Consider the following 25,000-nt stretch of genomic DNA (forward strand, 5'->3'; position numbering starts at 1 on the left):
CCAGCTCTCTCTCTCTCTCTCTCTCTCTTAGTATTGGCACTTCTGCCGAAGTCGCTATCCTACCGCAAGACGCATTGGTCTGCAGTCGCCATGTAAAAGGATATCTATTAGGGCAAAAACAAGGGAAAAAACAAAAACAAAATACAAGGTATTTCCTGAAGCCGGTGGCTGCTTGTGGAGACAGGTTACTTAAAATAGCTTCAGACCACCTCGTCATATTACGAGGGCGCAAGAAACAAAAATAATAACGCACACCACACACTCAAAAACGCATGCACTACACACACACATATATACGTCAATATACATATATAAATATGCATATACATATATATACACATATATGTACATATATATACACATATATGTACATAAATATAAATACAATCCACAATGATGTCAAATCCTTCTGTCGTAATATATATTTCTTGTACAATAACTTATAGCTTTCGACCATCAGCTTATATATTTTATAAAACTACAGAAGGATTTTACATCATTGTGGATTGTATCCCCATTTACTTGGAGGTACGACGTAGTACCTAGCTTCTGCATATATATATATATATATATATATATATATATATATATATATATATATATATATATATATATACTTGAAGGCAAGCCGTAAATTTAGTAGCATATCGGACGTAAATAAAAAAAATATATATTCTATAAATGAAACACATCGACTTCAGCGCATGGTAAACAAATCTCTCACTTTAAGATTCATCCCAGGAAAAGGTTACAGGCCAAGAAACACATTCCGTGATATATAAAACAGTGGACGAAGGTTTGTGAACTCTTTTAAAAAAAATATTGTTAGATAATAAAGTCACATATTTTTCTTCTTGTTTAGATTTCTTGATTCAAGAGGGTCATATTATTATCTTAATGAAACCGTATGATAACCGTATGATTAGTCATATTTTAATGTCTTTCCTTTCGCTAGGAACTTTGTGATTTAATCTGTCTAGGATATTTACAACTCAAAATTTTACTTTAGAACACCAAACACTTGATAAACGCTCGTATATAGTATGTATGTGAGTACATAGTAAATTTATTTAAGTATAATGATGGATACAAAATATTATGACTATAATTTGTTGTATTTTGTACATAAAACATGTATTGTATATGTATTGAATTGTAAAATGTACTTTTACATGTATTTTTTATAATAAAAGAGACGAAAAAATAAATAAACAAATGCCCGTCAACCTGGCAAAAAAAAAAAAACAAAAAAAAAACACGCACAATAACTTATGTCAGTTTCATGAATACATTATCTGAAAAGAATGCACATATACACTGGCCCGCCTAGACCAATAATAATCGCTTGTTGTTCATAATGCCATACAGAACCGCTTGGAATCAAATTTCACTTCTTCATTGCTTCATTACTATAGTAGTGAAATTTCATTCTAGTTCAATTTCTTCCAAGTAAGTGAACATTCACTTAATTTACTTATGAACTTGCACATAATTCACTTATGAAGCGCGCCTCCGCAGAGCACAGTAGTATACCAGTATTTTAAAACAGAAAAAGAGAGAGAAAACCAAATACCAAATTAATTTATAGATATAAACAAACCAACATATGATAATTAATATAAGCACAAACATCATTACGTGAGAGAGAGAGAGAGAGAGAGAGAGAGAGAATCTTTCCTAGACAGTGACGCCCTAGGCTTTTAGCCCAGTATGTATATACCCACCTTTGCGGCGTGTTTAGTACCAGCCCGATGGGTGTGACCGTAAAAACATGAACAAACGACTTTAAATATTATAAAGATAATGATTTCCTAAAAACATTAGTCCTAGATAACATCACTATCTAGGAGAGATCCAAAATGAGCATAAGTATTCTAGAATGCATCATACTACAGAACATCTCACGAGTTAGCAATCCTATAAACGTTTTAAATATCTAGTTGAATTACTATCACCTATCCTGGGCACTATTTCAAATTCCCATTTACAAAACTTTGTTGATTTCTGTCCCCCCCCCTTTTTTTTTTATCTTTTTAGAAAAATATTACATTTCATTTACATGAGCTGGACGTTACAAATATTACAAAATTATATACCTACAATATTTATAAATTACTAAGGAATTTTTCTTTTTTTAACTAAGCAAACTAGGGACCCTATAATTCAACATTTATTTTTCAAATCCACCAGGCCCCCCCCTCCCCCCCTTCAAATAACAAACTGTTCTTCGAAATGACGCGACGACAGACAAAAGTCAACCGGTGAAGAAGAGCAGTTTGTGAAGGAGAGACTAAACATGTTCAGGACAGGTACGAAAACATCGTCCTCAAAAGACGCCGCGTATTAACCTGGTTTATTCTTGTCGGGGGGGGCGGGGGGGACGTGCCATTCCGTAATTCATAACTTCATCTGTTATGCGAAAACACAACAACAGAAACTAGCTAGACACAGAGGACCGAAAAAAAAGAAAGAAAGAAAGAAAAAAGCTTTACACACTTCCAGGCACCTCGCAGAAAAGAATGGAGAGGACTTTTGCCAACTGAATGAGCCTTGTTCTCATATTAGTGTGTGTGACTTCGAAACAGCCACGTCTGAAACGAGTTCGGTTCAAAAAAAAAAAAAAAAAAATGTGAGGGAATGTTACAGTATACTCTCTAACTTAATTAACACCGTGATTTAATTAGACCCTCTTTTTATTTATTTCTTTTTAAATTTCTATTTTTTTAAGAACTCTTCAAATACAGCGTTTGGCTTTAATCAAGATTCACAACGAAAATGCTGAAATGGATTCTCGTATTTGACAATGTTTTTAACGAAGTAAAGCGGATAGTTCTACCCGATCGGCCTAATTGGATCAAAATTCATTTTAAAGACCATAGTAAGTGGTAGTTTACCCAGCCTGCAGTACTAAAACACATGCACAAGCACACACATATACGTACACACACACATACACACACACACACATATATATATATATTAGAAGACAGAGACAGACAGTTCAAAGGTAAAATAAAAAAAATAATTTCAAATCATTCACACTCCACTTTCCTGGCTATCGTTCTACGTTCGCTGGGCATAAAAAAGACCTTTCAACAACTAACTACTTCAATATATTTGAATTGAATGTCATTTTTATGACAGTAAAATTTCTTTTCGAATATTTCAGGTAACAATTCGAATAGGAGGAAAAACAGAGAGAGAGAGAGAGAGAGAGAGAGAGAGAGAGAGAGAGAGAGAGAGAGAGAGAGAGAGAGAGAGTAAATACTGCACTCGACTGAGTACATTCAGTTAATTTAAAATGGTATATCGGATAGAGTTCATACGAAACTACATTAACTATTTCTTGGTAATATGATTTTTACTAAACTTCATATATATATATATATATATATATATATATATATATATTATATTATATATATATTTTTATTTATAATTAATCATTATGTATTATATTCAGGGTGTCCATAAAGTCCCAGTACCACTAAAAGTATTTATTGCTTAGAGAGAGAGAGAGAGAGAGAGAGAGAGAGAGAGAGAAGAACGGATGCCATTTCAGTACGGCCGTAAGACTCCACCATCATTCTGTTGTGCAGCAATGACGACATTGCTGTTGCTGCTACTGTTGCTGTCGCTTTAACTAGCGAAACAGCCACTACTGCTGTTGCTACTGCTGTTGCTGTCGCTTTAAGAAGCGAAACAGCTGCTACTGCTGGGCAGACAACAGCAGCCACATACATACATTCCAAACTTTGGACCCAGACTCGGCGAGTTGTGCTCTGGGGACAAGAAACCTAATCGAACACGGAGAAGACACGTCTCGCTCTGTCTGTCTTGTCTGTCTCTCTCTTCTCTCTCTCCCGGGTAATGAATAAACACGTCGACGAATAGCACCTCTTCAGAAGTCTGTTGCCATACACTTTCGGAGCCGGGGCTGGGTGATAGCAAACCCCGCCTTCCGTCGGTTGGAGTGGGTCTTTCTCTTTCGCTTGTCGTTCTAAACAGACTATGCAAGAACTCACCTCTCTGGAGGGAGGTGGGGCGGGTGGAGACGACTGGGGTCTTTCTTCTGTCTTTCCAAAAAGACTATGCAGGACCTTTAGCCTACAAGTGCAAGACCTCACCTCTCTGTAGGGAGGGGGGTGGGTCCATCTCTTGTTGTTCCAAATATGGCTATGCAAGACCGCACCTCTCTGGAGGGAGTGTGGCGGACGAGGGCGCCTTCACTTGTTTTTCAAAACATAGTCTATGCAAGACCTCACCTCTCTGGGAGGAGTGGTGGTGGTGGGGGGGGGGGGAATGGTGATGGAAACGGGAGGGTCTACACAACCCTTTAGGTTTGTTTGTATGGTGTTTTTACGTTGCATGAAACCAGTGGTTATTCAGCAACGGGACCAACGGCTTTGCGTGACTTCCGAACCACGTCGAGAGTGAACTTCTATCACCAGAAATACACATCTCTCACTCCGCAATGGAGTGGCCGAGAATCGAACCCGCGACCACCGTGGTAGGACGCAAACACCATACCAACCACGCCACTGAGGCGCTAACCCCCTTAGGTCTTCATGGCATGTTTTTGGATAAGGCAGTTTTCCAAAATGTCTTTCGACAATTTTTTTTTTAGAAGCTTAGATCAGTTTCGTTTTATTTTCCCGTTTGCTGTTCATTTTTATGCATTTCGAAAGCCTTCTTATTTCCTAGTTCTCTTACCGCAAGTTATCTTTGTTGTTTATATTATTTTCACAATCTTATCATTTTTCATTTTCACCACTATGTTCTGTTGAATCTTGCTTTCCCAATTTATAACTTGTTCCAAATAATTGTTTGCCTAATTTGAATAATAATAATAATAATAATAATAATAATAATAATAATAATAATAATAATAATAATAATAATAATGTTGATCTATGGATCATCATAAATATTAAGACACAAAATTTTTATTTTTCACCACTAAGTTGAACCTTCCTTTCCGAATTTATAACTTGTTCCAAGTAGATTTTGCCTAATTTGAATAATAATAATAATAATATTGGAGTCTATTATTTTTTTATTTTTACTACTTTATTTCTTTGCTATTTTTCTTCAACCCACTTCGTTGTTTCATGTTGAACATCTTTCTTTCCGAATTTATATCTTGTTCCAAGTAGTTTTTTGCCTAATTTGAGCAATAATAATAATAATAATAATAGTATTGATCTATGGATCATCATAAATATTAAGACACAAAATTTTTATTTTTCACCACTAAGTTGAACCTTCCTTTCCGAATTTATAACTTGTTCCAAATAGTTGTTTGTCTAATTTGAGAAATAATAGTAATAGTAGTAATTACAATAACAACAATAATAATAATAGTATTGATCTATGGATCACCATAGATATTAAGACATAAAACACTAAATCCTGACCACAAATACCCATAACCTTTCCCGACCTGAAAATACAAAATTCAGACGAGAGAGCTCAAGCAATCTCTTAAATCCATAATTTACTGTTCCATTCCGATGACATTTCTCATCAAAAACTAAAAAAAAGAAGATAAAAAAAAAAAGGCAAATTTCGGCGAGTCACATTTATCTTCCTTTTTATCTGTCCCACCCGTCTCATGGAAGAGGAACTATGATCGTTTTCTCTCTCTCTCTCTCTCTCTCTCTCTCTCTCTCTCTCTTTTGCCTTCCTGTTCTCTCATCTGTTCCTCTCTCTCTCTCTCTCTCTCTCTCTCACTTATTCGGGGAGTAAGCCTACAAACTACTTTGTTTTTTTGGGGGTAGGGAAGGAGTATGGATGAGCCTAAAATGGTCCAAAAAAAAGTGTTTCGCGTTGAGTTAAAGATACAGGAATTTTGAGATAGGGTATTTATGATTTACATATTAGAATGCAAATGTAAAAAAATAAATAATGTGCCTGATAAACAGAGCAGAAAAATTATTCCTAATAAAATATAACGTATTTATTCTAATGTTCGTTGATGAAACAAGGCTCTATTCGACCGCAGATTTTAGCACGTTTTCATTTACGTCAAGTTAGGAATATGATGTTTAAAACTTATGCGTGAAGGGGAAAAAAAAAAACCTTGCACGCGTCCCGAGTAAGATGGAGGTAGGATCATTTCTTGTTTTTTTCCCCATTCTCTCCTGTGATCCCAGTCCGTCCTCAGAGAGAACGAAATGATCACGCAAACGCTGCTTTGTCTCAAGATGGTTCTTGATTAAGGACAAAAATATAAGAAAAGATGGAGTCGCAAATATAGTCATCACGATTTAGGAATCGTAAGGATACGACTCTTTGACTTATATACTATTAAGCTTAGATGTGCGGGCAACAATAATAGTAATAATAATAATGAAGGTTTATTCGGGATGAAGAAGTTGGCGAAAGCTTCGTGTATGTAGCAATATTCAAACATATTACTGGGGTCTTTATCTTTCCATTTAAGATCATGAGAAAGTGATGATTTCAAATAATAATAATAATAATAATAATAATAATAATAATAATAATAATAATAATAATAATAATAAAATAATAATAATAATAATACCTGTATGTGACTATGCACACATACAGAATAATAATAATAATAATAATAATAAAATAATAATAATAATAATAATAATAATAATAATAATAATCCAAAGAAACCTCATAATCACATGAGTTAATAAAATGAAATGGAAAAGTAAATCCACAATAATATGTCTGTTTGATCTTGTTATTTAAAATACAAAGCAGATTTTAAATAGCAAGATCAAACAGACATATTATTGGGGATTTACTTTTCCAATAATAATAATATAAATATGTGAAGTTTATTCCCATGTGGATTAATATAATAATATTAAAAGTATATGAAGTTTAACCACAAAATTTCAACATATTCTACTAATAATAATTATTCTCATAAAATCTATAAGGTTTAAAAAACAATTCCAACATGTTCCATTACGGGGAAAGTGACTGTAGTACACCTGATTAGTTTACGGAACCACGAGAGACTGACTGATTGATCTGAGTACCTGCTGCTGTACTTGCGTTGCATTATCAGGTGATTAATTAACCCAGTCTAAACCACAGCTCAACATTACACCGGCGATACAGTCGATATCCGTGGAGGTATAATCACGCTAATTGGCAATATTAATAAACATTACTACATATGACAATTAACTGACGTTAACTGACGTTAAGTGGATGTATGTTGCGAATTACGTATTTGGTCATAGATCAGATTATTGGTCAGTTAACCGTCATGGAGAGAGAGAGAGAGAGACTGCGCACTTTGGTCCTATGTCAGTTATACTTCACATTATCAAAGAGAGAGAGAGAATGTGGGGTTCGGCTACAAAGCTCAACTTTAACAGCACCGGGGCACCAGAGAGCCAGTTCACGTCCTAACAATCAGATCATAAAAAAAAAAAAAAAAAAAAGACAATAGCCAAACGCACGTGACAATTTTTGAAATGCAGGAGCAATGCTTAACGTCTCCTCTAAAAGTAGTCCTAATAGAATCCTCAAAAGCCAAAAACTCGAGATTTGTGATGTTAAATGTCGAGCAATAAATCCCATTAATACCAGGTCAAGGACCTATATACAATCATACGATATTAAACTATGTAAAGAGAACCATTTAAAATGTTCATATTAGTTCTTGGCAGTCTACTCTTAACCGATATTATGAATATGATACTAACGTATCATAACAAAAAGTTATATGAAAGATAAAGACGAAGATAAAGACGAACCCCCCTTAGGGAAGTAGCGCTGTCGGTGCACCTCACGTGGTACACTGTAGGTCCCTAGCAGCAGCCTCTCATTTCTTTTTTTAGTGTACCTCCGTTCATATTCTTTTTCTACTATCTGACTTTCCACTCTCTCTTAACAATTGTTTGCCAGTGCAACTGCGAAGTTTTCCTACTGTTACATCTTTCCAACCTTTTTATTGAATATTGAAAAAGAAACCCACAAAATTACTGTGTATAACATGTTTACTTATAAGTATTTACATTTTCTTTTACTCAACACTCGAGTACTTTCAGGCCCTATCTGTGGCCCTTTTTCAAGAGATGTGTAGGTTGTCAGCCTGGGTCAGCGTCGAATGACCTCATAGGTCCCAGTGCCTGGCCTTTGGCCTAAATTCCATATTCTATTATAATCTAAAGACGAACAACTAAAATACTTGCGTTGGATTTCGGTAAACATGAAGATTTCGAATAACGATTTTTGACTGCTTGCAAAATTAACACAGGAATATTTTTCTACCTCATTTCCTCACTATGTTGCAATTCATTGCATAATCCAAGACCTCCTTCCAGCGAGGTCAGGCGGAGAGTTCATTCCAACGATGGTGAGGGATGAAAGTCGATAAAAGCGAGGGATAAAAGTCGATAAAAGCGACATTTCAAGACAACGCGGGAATTAAAGTTTGGGGAGGGGAGGGGGAAGAAGGGGACGAGAAGCATACGTGGGATGACTATCAATAATTCACCCTGTATCTCTGACCTTTGACCTAGTGGGGAGTTCAATATCTCACTCAGCCAGGTCAGCATACCTGACGCACGCCCTTCTAGTTTATTCACGAGTTCGGTGTTCCGAGAGCCACGCCACAAGACCTGGAATATCCCGTTTATTTTTCATAGAAAGAACTTACTTCACACGGACTGTGAATCAGTTTTGAAGGTTAAAATAACAATAATAATAATAATAATAATAATAATAATAATAATAATATTAATAATAATAATAATAAATGACAAAATCAATAACAAAGTATCACTCACTGATGTCGCAATACCATTGGACACCAGATTTGAAGAGAAAAAAAGGGAAAAAGTGAAAAGTATCTAGATCTGAAAATAGAAATAAGAAGGATATGGGGATATGCCAGTGGAAATTGTACCCATGACCATAGGAACACTAGGCACGATCCCAAGATCCCTGAAAAGGAATCTGGAAAAACTAGAGGCTGAAGTAGCTCCAGGACTCATGCAGAAGAGTGTGCTCCTAGAAAGAGCGCACATAATAAGAAAAGTGATGGAGGACTGAGATAGACAGAAAAATAAATAAATAATAAATAAATAAATAAAATAAACTTAACTAATAATAATAATAATAATAATAATAATAATAATAACAATAATAATAATAAATTAATAATAATAATACTATTATTGCAGTAGCATCATCCGCACTGCATTCATATTATAAAGTTTTCCATGAATTGCTTTTTTTTTTTATCAGGGCTAATCCATTCTGCCAGTAACTCGCCGATGTTTGTCATTCTTTGGAGAGGAAAAAAGTGTTATTTTTTTGTTTCTGAAATAAAGACTAGTTCATTTTGCGATACTGCTCTCTAAAGAATAAAAAAAACATCGGGCTGTTTACAGGCAGAATGCAGTAGCCCTGAAAAAGGTAGTTATTAGAAGATTGTGACAACTCGATTTAAACTGAAAGCAGATGATACAGTTATCATTGTCAATAATAATAATAATAATAATAATAATAATAATAATAATAATAATAAAATAATAATAATAATAATAATAATAACGTAATAAAGACCACTAATTTTATATCACCAATAACGAGGAAAACTAAAGCATTTATTTTTTTTAGATGGTTTACGAACCATCAAAACCTTAGTTAGACCTTTAAACGACGACCATTTGGAATTGGCTTTATCATTTCCTTAAAAGTTACTTAAAACACGACATTAATTTGCAGGAGAGAACAAAACGAAAGAGTAATAATTTTCGTTGTTCTCTCCTGCAAATATATGTCGTCTTTTAAGTAAACTTTTAAGGAAATGAAAAAGCCAGATACTCTATATATACATATATATATTATATAATATATATATATATATATATATATATATATATATATATATTATATGATATATAATTATAATTATATATATTATATTATATTAATATAATATATTATATATTAAGATATATATTATAATATATATATATAATATATATATTATATTATATATATATTATATTATACAATAAATATATATACATTAATATACATATATAATAATAATATAACATAATATATAATATATATAACGTAGTATATATGTATATATGTATTATATATTATACGTATGTAATATGTATATATATATATATTATGTATATATTATTATAATATATATATATAATATATATATACACGCGTCTGTGCATGCTCGTAAAAATCTAATTTTTTTCTTTTTCCAGCGATGCTGAACCGTGACAACAACTGGACGACAACAATAGTCTTGTTATTGTTGCTGGCACTCTTGAGCCGGTGCCAACTTCACAATCATCATCATCATCATCATCAGATAGTACCCCTGTCCACTCACCCCATCTCTCCCGGGGGCATCGACAGGAAGGCGGTAACTCAAGGTCTGGCAGCTGTGCAGAGATTCAGACAAATCCTCCGAATACACGAAAACCAACCAGAGACAAACAGATTCCCGCAGAGTTTTCCAGATCCTCCAGCGAGCCGCCTAAATCTCCCAGGAAGATCAAAGGCCGCTGGAATTCCAGAAATATCACGGGTTCAGACCTCCACAGCGAGAGCGGCCTCATCGCTCGATCATGGGAAGGGGTCATCCCACACTGCGAAAACGCTAGCGACGTCTGTCGTCAGTCTCAGCGCTCCAGCCACTGGAAACAGCTTTCCAGGTTCTGGAAACAACTTTCCAGACTCTGGAAACAACTTTCCAGGTTCTGGAAAAAATGGAATCAACGGCACATCGATAACACCGACGCAAAGGAACCCCTTCAACGGCCATCATCAGACGATAACAAACCAGTTTTTTGCCCCTGGAACATACTTCCAGGAGGGGCTGGGAAGCCCTGAGGGCCCCAGGGTGCCCGACATCCCGTCGCATTTGCCGCTGGATCTCGCAAACCGCCTCCAGGAGTTTCCGAGCCTCGTTGCATCGTTCGAACAGGCGACTGTTCCAGCTTCTCTGCACTCGTTCTTTGAACCTACACAAAAGGTATCGGTAAATGCGTATGTGTGAGCGTGTTTATATACACATATACATACATACACAGTCATAACAATACTTCATACACATGAATAATTAATTTACAAATGCAAGCGTACATATATTGAGCATTAATTTGCTTATCTACATAAAACCTGCAATATATATACACACATATATTTACATATATATACCTATATATATATGTGTGTGTCTGAATGCTTACACACGTGATGCGTAGGTGCTTTCATTTTTCTATTTCTAAAATATAAAGTTCTTGTTAATTACTTACTTATAAAATATGCATGAAGGTTTAAAGTTTATTTATTCATAAAACACAGCGTGAGGAACCTCGCACGATGAATTAAACCTTCACATATTTCCAGGCATAAAATATAAATTCAACGTTACTCGTTTATGAAGTTTCCAGCAAGAAATCCATAATTTCAAAACGGAGCTCAAACATTCATTTGTAAAGACGGGGACTGAATATCTATTAATTATATTTATTCATGAAATAACTCTTTGCCAGATACACTGGACGTATCAAAAGCGCCTGTGCTTATTTCTCGCAAATCATTTCATCACATAAGCTGACGAAAACGCCTGGAAATATTTCCTCATTTCGTTCATTTATTCTATGGTCGTCAGAATAAAACTTGTCTAGTTCTTATATTTTCATCTTTCCTTCACCTAAGATGTGAGGAAAACACCTGAGTACTTTTATTAAAATGTTATTTCACCAATATCTTTCCTCCATCTGCTTATCTCGTTCATCAATTCATTACGCCAAGTAGACGCAGAGGCACTCAACGAGGACTGACAACAATGAAAAACATCATATATATGCATATCATCGATGAATTTGTTTGTGCTTAATTAGCTCATCAGTTTAATTGCTGTCATTCGCAGGTAAAGAAAAGAAACCTGCATATTTCGTTGACTAATTTATTTCGCCAGGTAGAAGGACATATTTATTTATCCTTATTATACCATCGATTTAAATTCTCCGACAGTTACAAACGAAGAAAAACGCCTGCTTTTATATATATATTATATATATATAATATATATATTATATTATATATATATATATATATATATATATTTTATATTTATATATATGTATAAGGTATATATATATTATAATATAATAAATAAATATATATATAATATATATTATTCGAGCTACAAATGTCCTTTAATATCCAATTCGCTCTACCTCGGAATTAATATATTTTTCATATATGCAAACCGAAGGGGATTTTTTTAAGTTGATAATAATTTCGGTTTACGTTATATGAAAATATATTAATTCCGAGGTAGAGCGAATCAGACATTAAGGGACATTTGTAGCTCGAATAATTTATATGAATCACGGTGATGTGATAATTATTCGTATATATATACATTCATTGTCTGTTACAGGCAAATTCAACATCCACATCTAATTAACCAATTTCCCTCCGTCAGGTAGAAGCGGAGGAACTGACGGACGACGAGTGGCACCAGTACCTGGCCAGCGAGTGGGGGACACACCAGGTGATACCGACCCTCCTCGAGGCGCCCCCCCAGTTCGTGGCGAATGTTAATTACGGGGATCATCAGTGTTTGCACCTGGGCAACGTCCTGACGCCAGCGCAAGCCAAACACAGGCCCAAATCCTTTGAGTATGATTCGTGCTGTTTCGTTCTTAAAGCGATGTAGTCTAGTTTACTTTGGGATGATTCTATCGGAAATCGAGCTTGAATGAAATAGACGCGTAATGCATCGGTAATCAATTGCAATACTACATACATACATACATACATACATACATACATACACACATATATATATATATATATAATATATTTATATATATAATATATATATGATATATATATATATATATAGATATATATATATATATATATATTCAATTGCAATCATACATACATAACAATACATATATATATATATATATATATATATATATATATATATATAAATATATATATATATATATATATATATATATATATATATATATATATATATATATATATATATATATATATATATATATATGTGTGACTGTAATAGCCACAATGCCCTCTTGACTTCTTAAATTCTTTGCTCTTTTTTTTTTTTTGGATACGCTTCTCACTACAAAACCTGAAGAAGATCCAAGTTCAGAGAATTTTTTTTTTTAAGAAATTGTGATGTCCGGTACCACGAGGTCAGGTCGGCACCGTGACCTCTTTGTGAATATGGGACCTAGGTTAGTTTCCCGGTACCGGACATCAAAATTTCTTAAAAACAACAAAAAAATCTTTGAACTTGGACCTTCAGACTTTGTAGTGACAAGCGTATCCAAAAATAAAGCAAAGAATTCAAGAAGTTAAGAGGGCATTGTGGCAATTACAGTTGCATATGTATCTGGTAAATAAGAGACAAGTAGATTCTGAATATATATATATATATATATATATATATATATATATATATATATATATATATGTGTGTGTGTGTGTGTGTGTGTGTGTGTGTGTGTGATTTGTGTGCATATATATACAGTGGCATAATAAACCAAGTACCAGATATATTATATACATGTGTATGTATGTGTATGTATGTGTATATATATATATATATATATATATATATATATATATAGTATATATATATATATATATACACATCTCTCTCTCTCTCTCTCTCTCTCTCTCTCTCTCTCTCTCTCTCTCTATATATATATATATATATATATATATATATATATATATATATATATATATATATATATATATATTTCAAACGTAAGATAAACACCTTAAACAGCGACGATTACAAATAACATACAAGTACATAGAAACTGGAGGAAGTAAACCGTCAACTGATAAAAAAACAAAAGGCTACGAAAGATCTCTCGCGAAGCCACGAGATTCAGACAGACCGGGGACCTTGATTAGGTTAGGTCAAGCAGATTAGGTCAGCGAGTTGAGCTGAGGAAATGAAAAAGCCGAACTCTCCTCACAAATTGAGGAAAGATGACCGTGAGAATCGGCCAAAGTTGTGAGGAGGAATACGTCGGGGAAACAAGTTAAGAGACTTTGGGTAAAAAGTAAAGGCAATATATTTATAAGTTCAGACTGTCAGAGGAAAAATTAAAGCGATATATTTACAAGTTCAGGAAGTCAGAGGGAAAATTATGGCAATATATTTACAAGTCCGGGAAATCGGTGGAACAATATAGGCAATATATTTATAAGTTCAGACAGTCAGAGAAAAAATTAAAGCAATAATTTATTTACAAGTTCAGGAAGTCAGAGGGAAAATTATGGTAATATATTTACAAGTCCGGGAAATCGGTGGAACAAAATAGGTAATATATTTACAAATTCAGGAAGTAAGAGGAAAAATTAAGGCAATATATTTACAAGCCCGGGAAATTGGGGAAAATAAAAGATAATATTATTCATAAATTCAAGAAGTGAGAGGAAAAATAAAGGAAAGATATTTACAAAGTCCAGGAAATCGGTGGAAACATAAAGGTAATATATTTACAAATTCAGGAAGTCAGAGGAAATATAAAAGGTAATATATTTACAAGTCTAAAAAACGGTGGAAAAATAAAGGAACTATACTTACAAGTCTGAAAAAACAGGAAAAATAAAAGAAACATACAAGTCCCCGGGATGTCAGGGGCAAAATAAAAGTACGATTACATTTGCTAAAACTACTGACAGACCTAACGAGTCCAAGGGGATCGATCATGGGTTACAAAGAGGCCCGAAATTCCCCTACACACCCTCCCTCCCCCCCAAAAAAACATGAATTAGTGCCTGGTCAATCACTTCCGCAACATTTTAATGAAATATGAAAAAGTCACTGAAAAATTTGAGGACACTTTTTAATTTTTTTTTTAATTTTTCATTTTTTTTTTATCTACATTTTTTTAGCTGATAGGTAAGATGGGTGAAAGAAGAGTGAAGGCTGTTAGGCTTCAGTGGGTCACAACGAGACCCGAAAAGGGTCCAAGTTTCAGAGTCGAGAGCTACGTCAGGTCAGGGCACACGTGAGAAAGTTAACAGCTATTTAGCAGCCTCCCAAAGGCAAACTGCCAGAAGAAGTTGTTGAACTTTTGGAAGGCGATGGATGATGACAACAACGAGGACCGCTCTATTGGACTAAAACTAATCGTGAAGACTCATAAAAACAGGGACCTCAGGACTCCTGCAGGACGTCAAGCCTATTATATCTGTCCTTCATAAATAAGCTTTTTTTTTCCTTTTGTTTTAGAGGGAGAGGCTTATAACCGCCTTTGACAAACAAGTGATATTTGAGAGAGAGAGAGAGAGAGAGAGAGAGAGAGAGAGAGAGAGAGAGCTTATAACCGCCTTTGATATGCAAGTGATTTTTATTACGAGAGAGAGAGAGAGAGAGAGAGAGAGAGAGAGAGAGAGAGAGAGAGAGAGAGTTTTTCCTCAACCTTTTAAAATTGCGCGAGATTTTGAGAAATTAATCAGCGGACGGTCGACTTGAATTAGGAGATGAACAGATTATGAAGCACATAATCAAAAGAAAGGGACAAAAAAAGAGAAAAAAAAAGAGCGGCGAACGGTCCCAAAAGAAAAAAAGGAAAAAAAAAACAACGAAAAAGTCAGAAGCGAAAAAAATAAGGAAAATATTGAAGATCAAAAAGAATGAGAAAAGAATAATACAATTACAATACTGTCTTAAAAAAGAGAAACCCTTTTATATTATAAACTCATGAATATATATATATATATATATATATATTATAGTATATATATATATATATATATGTGTGTGTGTATATATGATATGTTCGATACCGTGTTTGATAATACCGTACAAACATAATACAACAACCTAAACATGCTTTAAAGAGCTATGTCATTACTGGAGAGGATGCATTTTTAGATATAAAGTTTCTGAATATTTCTTCGCTCATAATAATATGAAGAATTCCTACGTTTTCACTGCAAATATAGATGAATTTACACATCACGTGTATATATATATATATATATATATATATATATATATATATATATATACCTTCATGTCAATATGAATGAAAGGAAATTAAACTTACTTAAGACAATGCATTATTATCCTCGTCAGAACCAGCCTCGCCCAATAACGTTGTTAAAAAAATAACAAATTGTCCGTCATCTCGATATGATTAAGTCACTGTCAAGTGACGTCATCAAGTGACGTCATCAAGTGACGTCACACCATCTCCATCTCCGGGAATTCTGGGTAAAGGGCGACCTTGTTTATTGACGAGGAACGGATTAGAAACTGCACGCTGGTGTGTTAGATATGCATACACCGCCCCCCCACACACACTGCTGCTGCCAACTTACTACACCATTTAATACACCCTTCATTCTCCTTACAAACAGGTTTCCCGGAGAGGCCGATCGCCAATATTCCGTGATGCTGTTGGACATGGATCAGCGAACCGGAGTCTACATCACCTGGCTGCCATTAACGTCCGGTGAACCAGCTGAATAAAGGTAAGAGCCTTCTCATTACATGAGAGCTCGTTGAAGGTAAAAAGGGTGCCAGGCACGAAGGTGAGCAGGTACGCCCAGCGCTAATTTAACTCTCTGTGCTCCGACAGGTATTATATATATATATATATATATATATATATATATATATATATATATATATATATATATATATACATATATATATATAAATATTTAAAGATCGCTGCATTTTACGTAGCTCGATTCTTGTAAAATTTGAGCACTCCAAAGAATTGCTAAATGTTCGTTAAGGCGAATCGCTGAAGAATCATTATTAAAAACTGGAAACGCAACTCAAAATCTAACCGAACCTTCCTTAATCCATAGTCTACCACTAGACAAAATTTGACTCAAATCCTTCATTACATTTCTGAGATATCTTGACTAATACTGAATAACAGACGAAAACGATCAGAGACCTCAATTCAAATTCGTTGCGGGCATAAAATGAATAAATAAACGAGGCGACCGACGCGTAGTAACATTCAACAGGTCCTTTAGACATGTCACTTGTGTCTCAGAGGAGCACTTGGAACGACGGTATTGATTTGCCTGGATATCGGGTGAATAGCATCTTACGACAATTGCTTCCTTGTTAGGGTCCCCCCCCCCCCCCCCCCTCACGCCCCCCCCCCGCCTCCATCCCCCACCCCACCCACCCCGGTTATTGCCGTATTCCTGGAAAGCCGTGACTGGGTTATTGGGTGGACCTCCCTTCATATGCCAATAAAACGGGCTGTCTCTGTAGTAATTGCAGAGATAACCTCCACAGTCTCTCTCTCTCTCTCTCTCTCTCTCTCTCTCTCTTTCTTTCATGCACAGACAAATGTTCACACCCACAAAGAAGTGTACTTGAATTTTCCAAATGTTTTTAACGTACTCATCAATTTTTTATTGCATTCCTCAACACCTCTTCATCAAGCAAGAGTACGTACAAACAGTAATACACGCACATATACACACATACGCACACACAAGTTAACGACTGATTTACACATTAAATTACTACAGTTACTATAGTCAGTATTCATGTGTGCAGAATTTACCTATAGTAAATTAGATTTTAAAAATTTAAAACATTTTCTAATTTTCTGAAGGAAAAAAAAAGTTTATTTTTCAGTTAAAATTTCTTTTATTGTGTGGTTTATGAATTACAAGTTTCTTGGGTTCGTGATATATTATATTTTAAAAATTTAAAACATTTTCGAATTGTTTCTAAAGCAAAAAAAATAATTTTCAGCTAAAATTTCTTTCATTGTGCAGGCTATAAAATACAAGTTTCTTGGGGGCGTGGTATATTATATTTTAAAAATTTGAAACATTTCCGAATAGTTAAAAAAAAAGGGTAATTTTCAGCTAAAATTTCTTTCATTGTGTGGTTTTTAAATTACCAAGTTCCTTTTTTTTTTTTTTTTTTTTTTTTTTTTGGGGGGGGGGGTTTTTTTTTTTTTTTTTTTTTTTTTTCGGGGGGGGCTGGTGTTTCCGGCATCCCGTTATGCATTCGACTAATGATCTGACGTGTTTCAAGTAACCTGATTCACTCTTTTCCAGGAATAGAGATCATGGAATACGAACAACCCAGGCCAGGCCAAGGCGAAGGATCACATCGCATGGTATTTTTGGTTTACCTGCAACAGGCGCCCTTGCCTCACCAACTGCCGGCGTTACAATCTGCCAAGGCTTGCGAGGTTAGAGTCCTGTTGTTTCTAGTATAAACTGTTGGATTTTCAATAATAATAATAATAAAGCAACCTGGAAAAACCAGATGACGAAGTAGCTCCAGGAATCATGCAGAGGAGAGGGCTACTAGAAGCAGCGCACATAGTAAGAAAAGTGATGGATACTTTACATAAAAATACCAGTCGAATATGATGGCTGTAATAGATAACAAATAATAATAATAATAATAATAATAATAATAATAATAATATTAATAATAATAATAATAATAATCATTTGTTGATTGCAAATGTAGCAAAGAAACAAATGCTCTTCTCGGTCTTTGAGTAAGTAATAATATAATAATAATAATAATAATAATAATAATAATAATAATAATAATAATAATGATGATTCATTTGTTGATTGCAAATGTAACAAAGAAATCAAATGCTCTTGTCGGTCTTTGAGTCAAGTTTTCGATTTAAACATTTTAATTAGGACATTAAAATATCCTAAAATAACGATCTCCGACTTATACGTAAACCTCCATTTTCCAACCAGCAAAGGAGAGAATTATTTACTGATTCGGTATTACAAAATGGTGCCACAACTACAGTGGTCATCGACAACATAAGATAAAGATTTGATAACATAATTCATCGGTCAAAAATTCATGATGAAATAAATCTTGCCAGTCAATGTCGGCAAAATTTATACTTAACACACACACACACACACACACGTATATATATATATACTATATATAAAACCATTTACTTGTACCGATATACCAAATTAAGATTGAAAATTAGTATCAAATACAACAAGACCAATATTCAACTCATTCTGAGCATCACCTCTTTTTCAGACGGCGAACAGAGAGAGGGTCAACCTGGCCCATCTGACACGTGACCTGGGGCTCAAAGGACCCACGGCCGGAAACTATTTTTTGACCGAGTGGGACGTAACTGTAGAACACGCCTGCAGCTGAGAGCCGGGGCTCATTAATGACTTCATCACTCTGAACGATGCCAATTATAACGTCAATTATTTCGTATCATCTCATCCTGTAAATATGTAGACTCGTGTATTTTCATGAATAAATGATTTTCTTTTTTCTATATTTTCTTGTCACTGGGGGTATAATATGCACAGTTTTTCTACAACTTGTATATGCATATTTTTCGTATCATCTCATCATGTAAATATGGAGACTCGTGTATTTTCGTAATTAAAATATTTTTTTTTATATTTTCTTACCATTGGAGGTCTAATTTCCACTTCAATTTTTTTCTACAACTTGAATATGTATATATTTCCTATTCAGGATAGTGTGCATTTATCGCGAGAAGGTCTCGTCCTTTATTTAACAGCCATAATACGAAGTGTCTTGTGTCTCACGTCTTGTAATTATCTTTTAATTATAAATCTCCCACATAATAACACAAAGAGAGAGAGAAAAAAGAACTTGTTACTTCGGCATGAGTAGGCAATTACTCTGTATTCCATTTTTTATATCCATGATCCTTAGTCAGACAGAATAGAACGGTAACTAGGAAACTATATCTTTCTCTCTACTTCCAGACTTTAGAATTCTCGGCTAATTCCGTTTTCCCCAATTATAACCTTCCATTGAGACCGGCTCTTTTTCTCCCTTCTCCTTAACTTTCTTTAACATCTTTCGGCTTGGGCAGGATAAAGGTATGATGGCTGTCACCCAAGTAAGGATCAGGAATTAAAAAAATTGCAAAAAAATATAATGATAATCTAACCAGGGAATTTCGAACAAAAACTTCCAACTCACAACAATGCCTTTAATCTTCTTTGTTACCTTCGGGCCTGGGCTAGATAAAGTTATCGGGGCTGGCCGTTATCCACATGACAAACGGGAATTGAAATCTCGGGAAAATATCCAACCAGGGAATTTCGACGGAAGACTTTCAACTTACGACGGAAAAAAAAAAATGAAAATGCAACCGAAATATGAAGGTCTCGACAAAACCTGGACCTCTGCTTCGAGGAAAAAAAAAAAAAAAATCTCAAGAAGCAGAACTTTTCCTCCTTAAAAGACCACCGTCGTAAACAACCTTCTTGAAGGCGGGATAAGGTTCCGTGGGGGGTTGGGGGGGGGGGGGGGGGGAGCAGGGGCTTAACCAGCCCACTCCATTTCACACAATGCGCCTCAGGGCAGTGATTTCATCGTGTGGAGACTTTCGTCCAAAACTTTTTGAGATGTGAGACCAATGTGCGAAACAGACCCGCAGGAACTGTCAAGAAATCTCAAACTTTTATAATATATATATTATATATATATATTATATATATATATATATATATATATCTAATAAAACAAGGAGCCCGTAAAAACACCAAAATATAGAGAAAAAAGTACTATATTTCAGAGACTGCTGTCTCCCTCTTCGGTAGATGAATGAGAAAAGTTTACAGAAAAGGTGGTATTTATACCAAGAGGTCCATATATATATATATATCTATATATATATATATATATATAGCTATATCTATATATATATATATGTATATATATGAAGATAAAAGGCCCTTATAAAACACTATGTTAACGTTGCAACCATATATATATATTTCGAGCACTTCCTTCTGTGCTCCTGATCACAGGTAGAATATGGACATAGGATGTTTTACTGTTTTACGAGAGTGTAAATACAAAAGCATATGTAGGTGTGGCAGAAGGAAGTGCTCATATATGGTTGCAACGTTAACATAGTGTTTTATGGGACATTCATATATATTAATTATCACATCACCGTGATTCATATAAATTATTCGAGCTACAAATGTTCTTTAATATGTAATTCGTTCTACCTCGGAATTAATATATTTTTATATATGTAAACCGAAGGCGAATTTTTCGGTTGATAATAATTTCGTCCTCTCGCGGGTTCAAACCACCGCCCAGCGGACAGAGAAGAAATCAGGACGTCAGTGATGTTATCGATTCGGCTAACAAGTGAGGTTATAAGTTTATACCGACTCCGACCTTACAAATCATCGTCGAACTTCGGGTATTCGTAATTAGAATCGATATCTGACACCCTCTACCATGTTGACAAATTCGAACGTTTGCCGCACGTAGCTACATTATGAATAATTATCACATCACGGTGATTCATATAAATATATATTATACATATATATATATATATGTGTGTTAACTTTATCACTTGCCCAATAGGTCTGTGCATTAATACAATTACTAACAGGACCTCACTGAAACTGGATGGTATCAAGCGGAGATCTTTTATTCAAAAAATGTCACGAAGTTTTCCTGGACTAAGAGTCCTCACTGTCAAGTATCCGTGGGTCTTCATGTCATCTTTATACCATAAATTAATATTCCATATTTCACTACTGGGAGGAACATTTTAACAATGACAGAAAAATTTACGAGAAGGGTAATGCCAAAATAAAAAAAAATGAAAAACGAATCTCTGCAATAGATTTGCAAAATTACAAGGGTAGATAGCATTTTAAAATTAATTATTTTTTGCACTGGGACGTCAATCATACTTTGCTACATTCTATGTCTATTTCTCATGCAACATTTTCTTGATATTTTTGTTGAAACACGAACAATCATTTTAAAAAAAAGGAAGTGTTTCCCAACAGTGGAAAATATATTTATTTGAAATGTTCGGAATAAATACATATAAAATATGTAAAACACAACACTACACTATCATAGTTTTTGTTTGGGAGACTCATGCTGTTTTTGATGAAGCTCTCAGGAAACTGAAATTACGTAGCATTTAAATATGAATAGAACAAAATATAAACAATATCGTAAACAAAGAAGAAACATTCCGGTGGTGTTAACATGAACACAGCAATAATACCAATACTATACGTAATAATAGTAATAATAATCGCAATAAAACCAATTCACAATGATCCTCGATAACTGATGAGAGGAGAGAGATAGAGAGAGATAGAGAGAGAGAGAGAGAGAGAGAGTGGGGGGGGGGGGGATCCTAATGCTTCTACGAATATGGAAACGTTCTCAATGAAAGGAAAGAGAGAAAACGTCTAATCTACAGAATCAATACGGGATTCATTTTATTTTTGCTCCTAAGAAGAGATTCCAAAAGAGAAGGTCCTTGGGAGATTGAGGCCAAGTTGGGAGGTCCTTGGAGGGCGGGGGAAAGGGGTAGAGGAGGAGGAGGAGGAAGAGGGGGAGGAGGGTGGGATAGGGAGCATATGGGTATTGGGGAGGGGCACCAGGATATGGGAAGGGATCCCACGTTTCCAGTCTCCCGAACAGAGACAAAAAGGACAAACATTGATCATTCCGAGTCTTTAACGGAGGAGCATCCGTGCTTAAGAAAAAAAAGTCATTTAAATTCCAGCGAGAACCAGAAACTTGAAAAAAAGCTGAGGGGAAGGGTGAGGGGAGGGGGAGGGGGAGGGGTTGGTAGTTACGAGAGGGAAAGGGGAAGGTCGCCAAGGGGTTGGTAGTTACCAGAGAAGGGAAAGAGAACATGAAAGGAAAGTGAAAACAAAAATAATAATAAAAAAAAGAAAAAAAAACGAAGACGCCCTCGCAAATGCAAAGGAGGAAGAGACGAGGAAATAAAAATGAAAACTAATACGAAGATGGGAAAACTCAGAAGCTCCACCGACGCTTGATGAAAAGATGAAGAAGAAAATAGGAGAGGAAAAATGACCAAGGAAAAACTGAGGCGCCCCTAGCGACCGCTGACAACGAAGGAATCAGGACAAGACCCCAATTGAATTAAAAATTCCATTAAGGTTCTGAAGGGAAAATGTTCCGCCCGTAAATGAATCAGTTACTGAAAGACAACGGGAATTAACCCCAGAAGAGAGAAGCGGGGATGAAAGACAAGGGGAATTAACCCCAGAAAAGAGAAGCGGGAACATACGACGGCAGGAATTAACCCCAGAAGAGAGAAGCGGGGATGAAAGACAAGGGGAATTAACCCCAGAAAAGAGAAGCGGGAACATACGACGGCAGGAATTAACCCCAGAAGAGAGAAGAGGGGATGAAAGACAAGTGGAATTAACCCCAGAAGAGAGAAGCAGGGACACACGACAACAGGAATTAACCCCAGAAGAGAGAAGCGGGGATGAAAGACAAGGGGAATTAACCCCAGAAGAGAAAAGCAGGAACACACGACAACAGGAATTAACCCCAGAAGAGAGAAGCGGGGATGAAAGACAAGGGGAATTAACCACAGAAAAGAGAAGCGAGAACATATGACAACATGAATTAACCCCAGAAGAGAAAAGCGGGGATGAAAGACAATGGGAATTAACCCCAGAAGAGAAAAGCGGGGATGAAAGACAATGGGAATTAACCCCAGAAGAGAAAAGCAGGGATGAAAGACAAGGGGAATTAACCCCAGAAGAGAAAAGCGGGGATGAAAGACAAGGGGAATTAACCCCAGAAGAGAAAAGAGGGGACGAAAGACAACGGGAATTAACCCCAGAAGAGAAAAGCGGGGACGAAAGACAACGGGAATTAACCCCAGAAGAGAAAAGAGGGGACGAAAGACAACGGGAATTAACCCCAGAAGAGAAAAGAGGGGACGAAAGACAACGGGAATTAACCCCAGAAGAGAAAAGAGGGGACGAAAGACAACGGGAATTAACCCCAGAAGAGAAAAGCGGGGATGAAAGCCAAGGGGAATTAACCCCAGAAGAGAAAAGAGGGGACGAAAGACAATGGGAATTAACCCCAGAAGAGAAAAGCGGGGATGAAAGACAAGGGGAATTAACCCCAGAAGAGAAAAGCGGGGATGAAAGACAAGGGGAATTAACCCCAGAAGAGAAAAGAGGGGACGAAAGAGAACCGGGAATTAACATCAGAAGAGAGAAGAGGGGATGAAAGACAACGGGAATTAACCCCAGAAGAGAAAAGCGGGGATGAAAGCCAAGGGGAATTAACCCCAGAAGAGAAAAGAGGGGACGAAAGACATGGGAATTAACCCCAGAAGAGAAAAGCGGGGATGAAAGCCAAGGGGAATTAACCCCAGAAGAGGAAAGAGGGGACGAAAGAGAACCGGGAATTAACATCAGAAGAGAGAAGAGGGGATGAAAGACAACGGGAACTTAACCCAAGAAGAGAAAAGAGGGGACGAAAGACAACGGGAATTAACCCAAAGAGAGAGAGGGGACGAAAGACAACGGGAATTAACCCCAGAAGAGAAAAGAGGGGACGAAAGACAACGGGAATTAACCCCAGAAGAGAAAAGAGGGGACGAAAGACAACGGGAATTAACCCCAGAAGAGACAAGCGGGGATGAAAGGACGAAATTATTATCGACTAAAAAATTTCCATTCGGTCAACATATACGAAAAAATATCAATTCTGAAGTAGGGCAAATTGGATATTAAAGGACATTTATAGCTTAATGCATATGATGTATATATACACACACACACACACACCAATATGCATGCAAACTAAGACAAGCTCCCTAACGCACGGTAGTGACTCTTACCAAGGAAGCAAGAGAAGAGAATAAAAAAAATAAATAGCAGTTAACTCCGCGAACGAGCTGGGATAACGACGTCGATTACGCGGAATAAGCAAATCCATAAATTTCCTTTCCCGGGAACCTCCAATTAAATGAAACAAACACAAGTCATAAACTAAGGATTCAACACAAGTTCAGAAAAGGGATGCGAAGCAATGCATGGCACCGCTCAAGGCATTACTCGGAATTCATAATACAAAAGGACCAGCTCACGGTTCTACAAATTGGCAGGAGGGAAAAAAAAAAAAAAA

At 35.6% G+C, this 25,000-nt stretch overlaps 1 protein-coding gene and 1 pseudogene across 19 annotated transcripts in view; one reads left to right on the plus strand and one right to left on the minus strand.

Annotated features, from left to right (window-relative positions):
• LOC135224318 (uncharacterized) overlaps positions 1-19,330 on the plus strand; it is a 30,831-nt pseudogene extending 11,501 nt beyond the window's left edge.
• LOC135224319 (uncharacterized) overlaps positions 1-25,000 on the minus strand; it is a 1,756,683-nt gene that overhangs the window by 159,731 nt on the left and 1,571,952 nt on the right. The window lies entirely within an intron of this gene.

Source organism: Macrobrachium nipponense, chromosome 12 (genome assembly GCF_015104395.2).
Source record: "Macrobrachium nipponense isolate FS-2020 chromosome 12, ASM1510439v2, whole genome shotgun sequence".
NCBI classification, from domain to species: Eukaryota; Metazoa; Arthropoda; class Malacostraca; order Decapoda; family Palaemonidae; genus Macrobrachium; species Macrobrachium nipponense.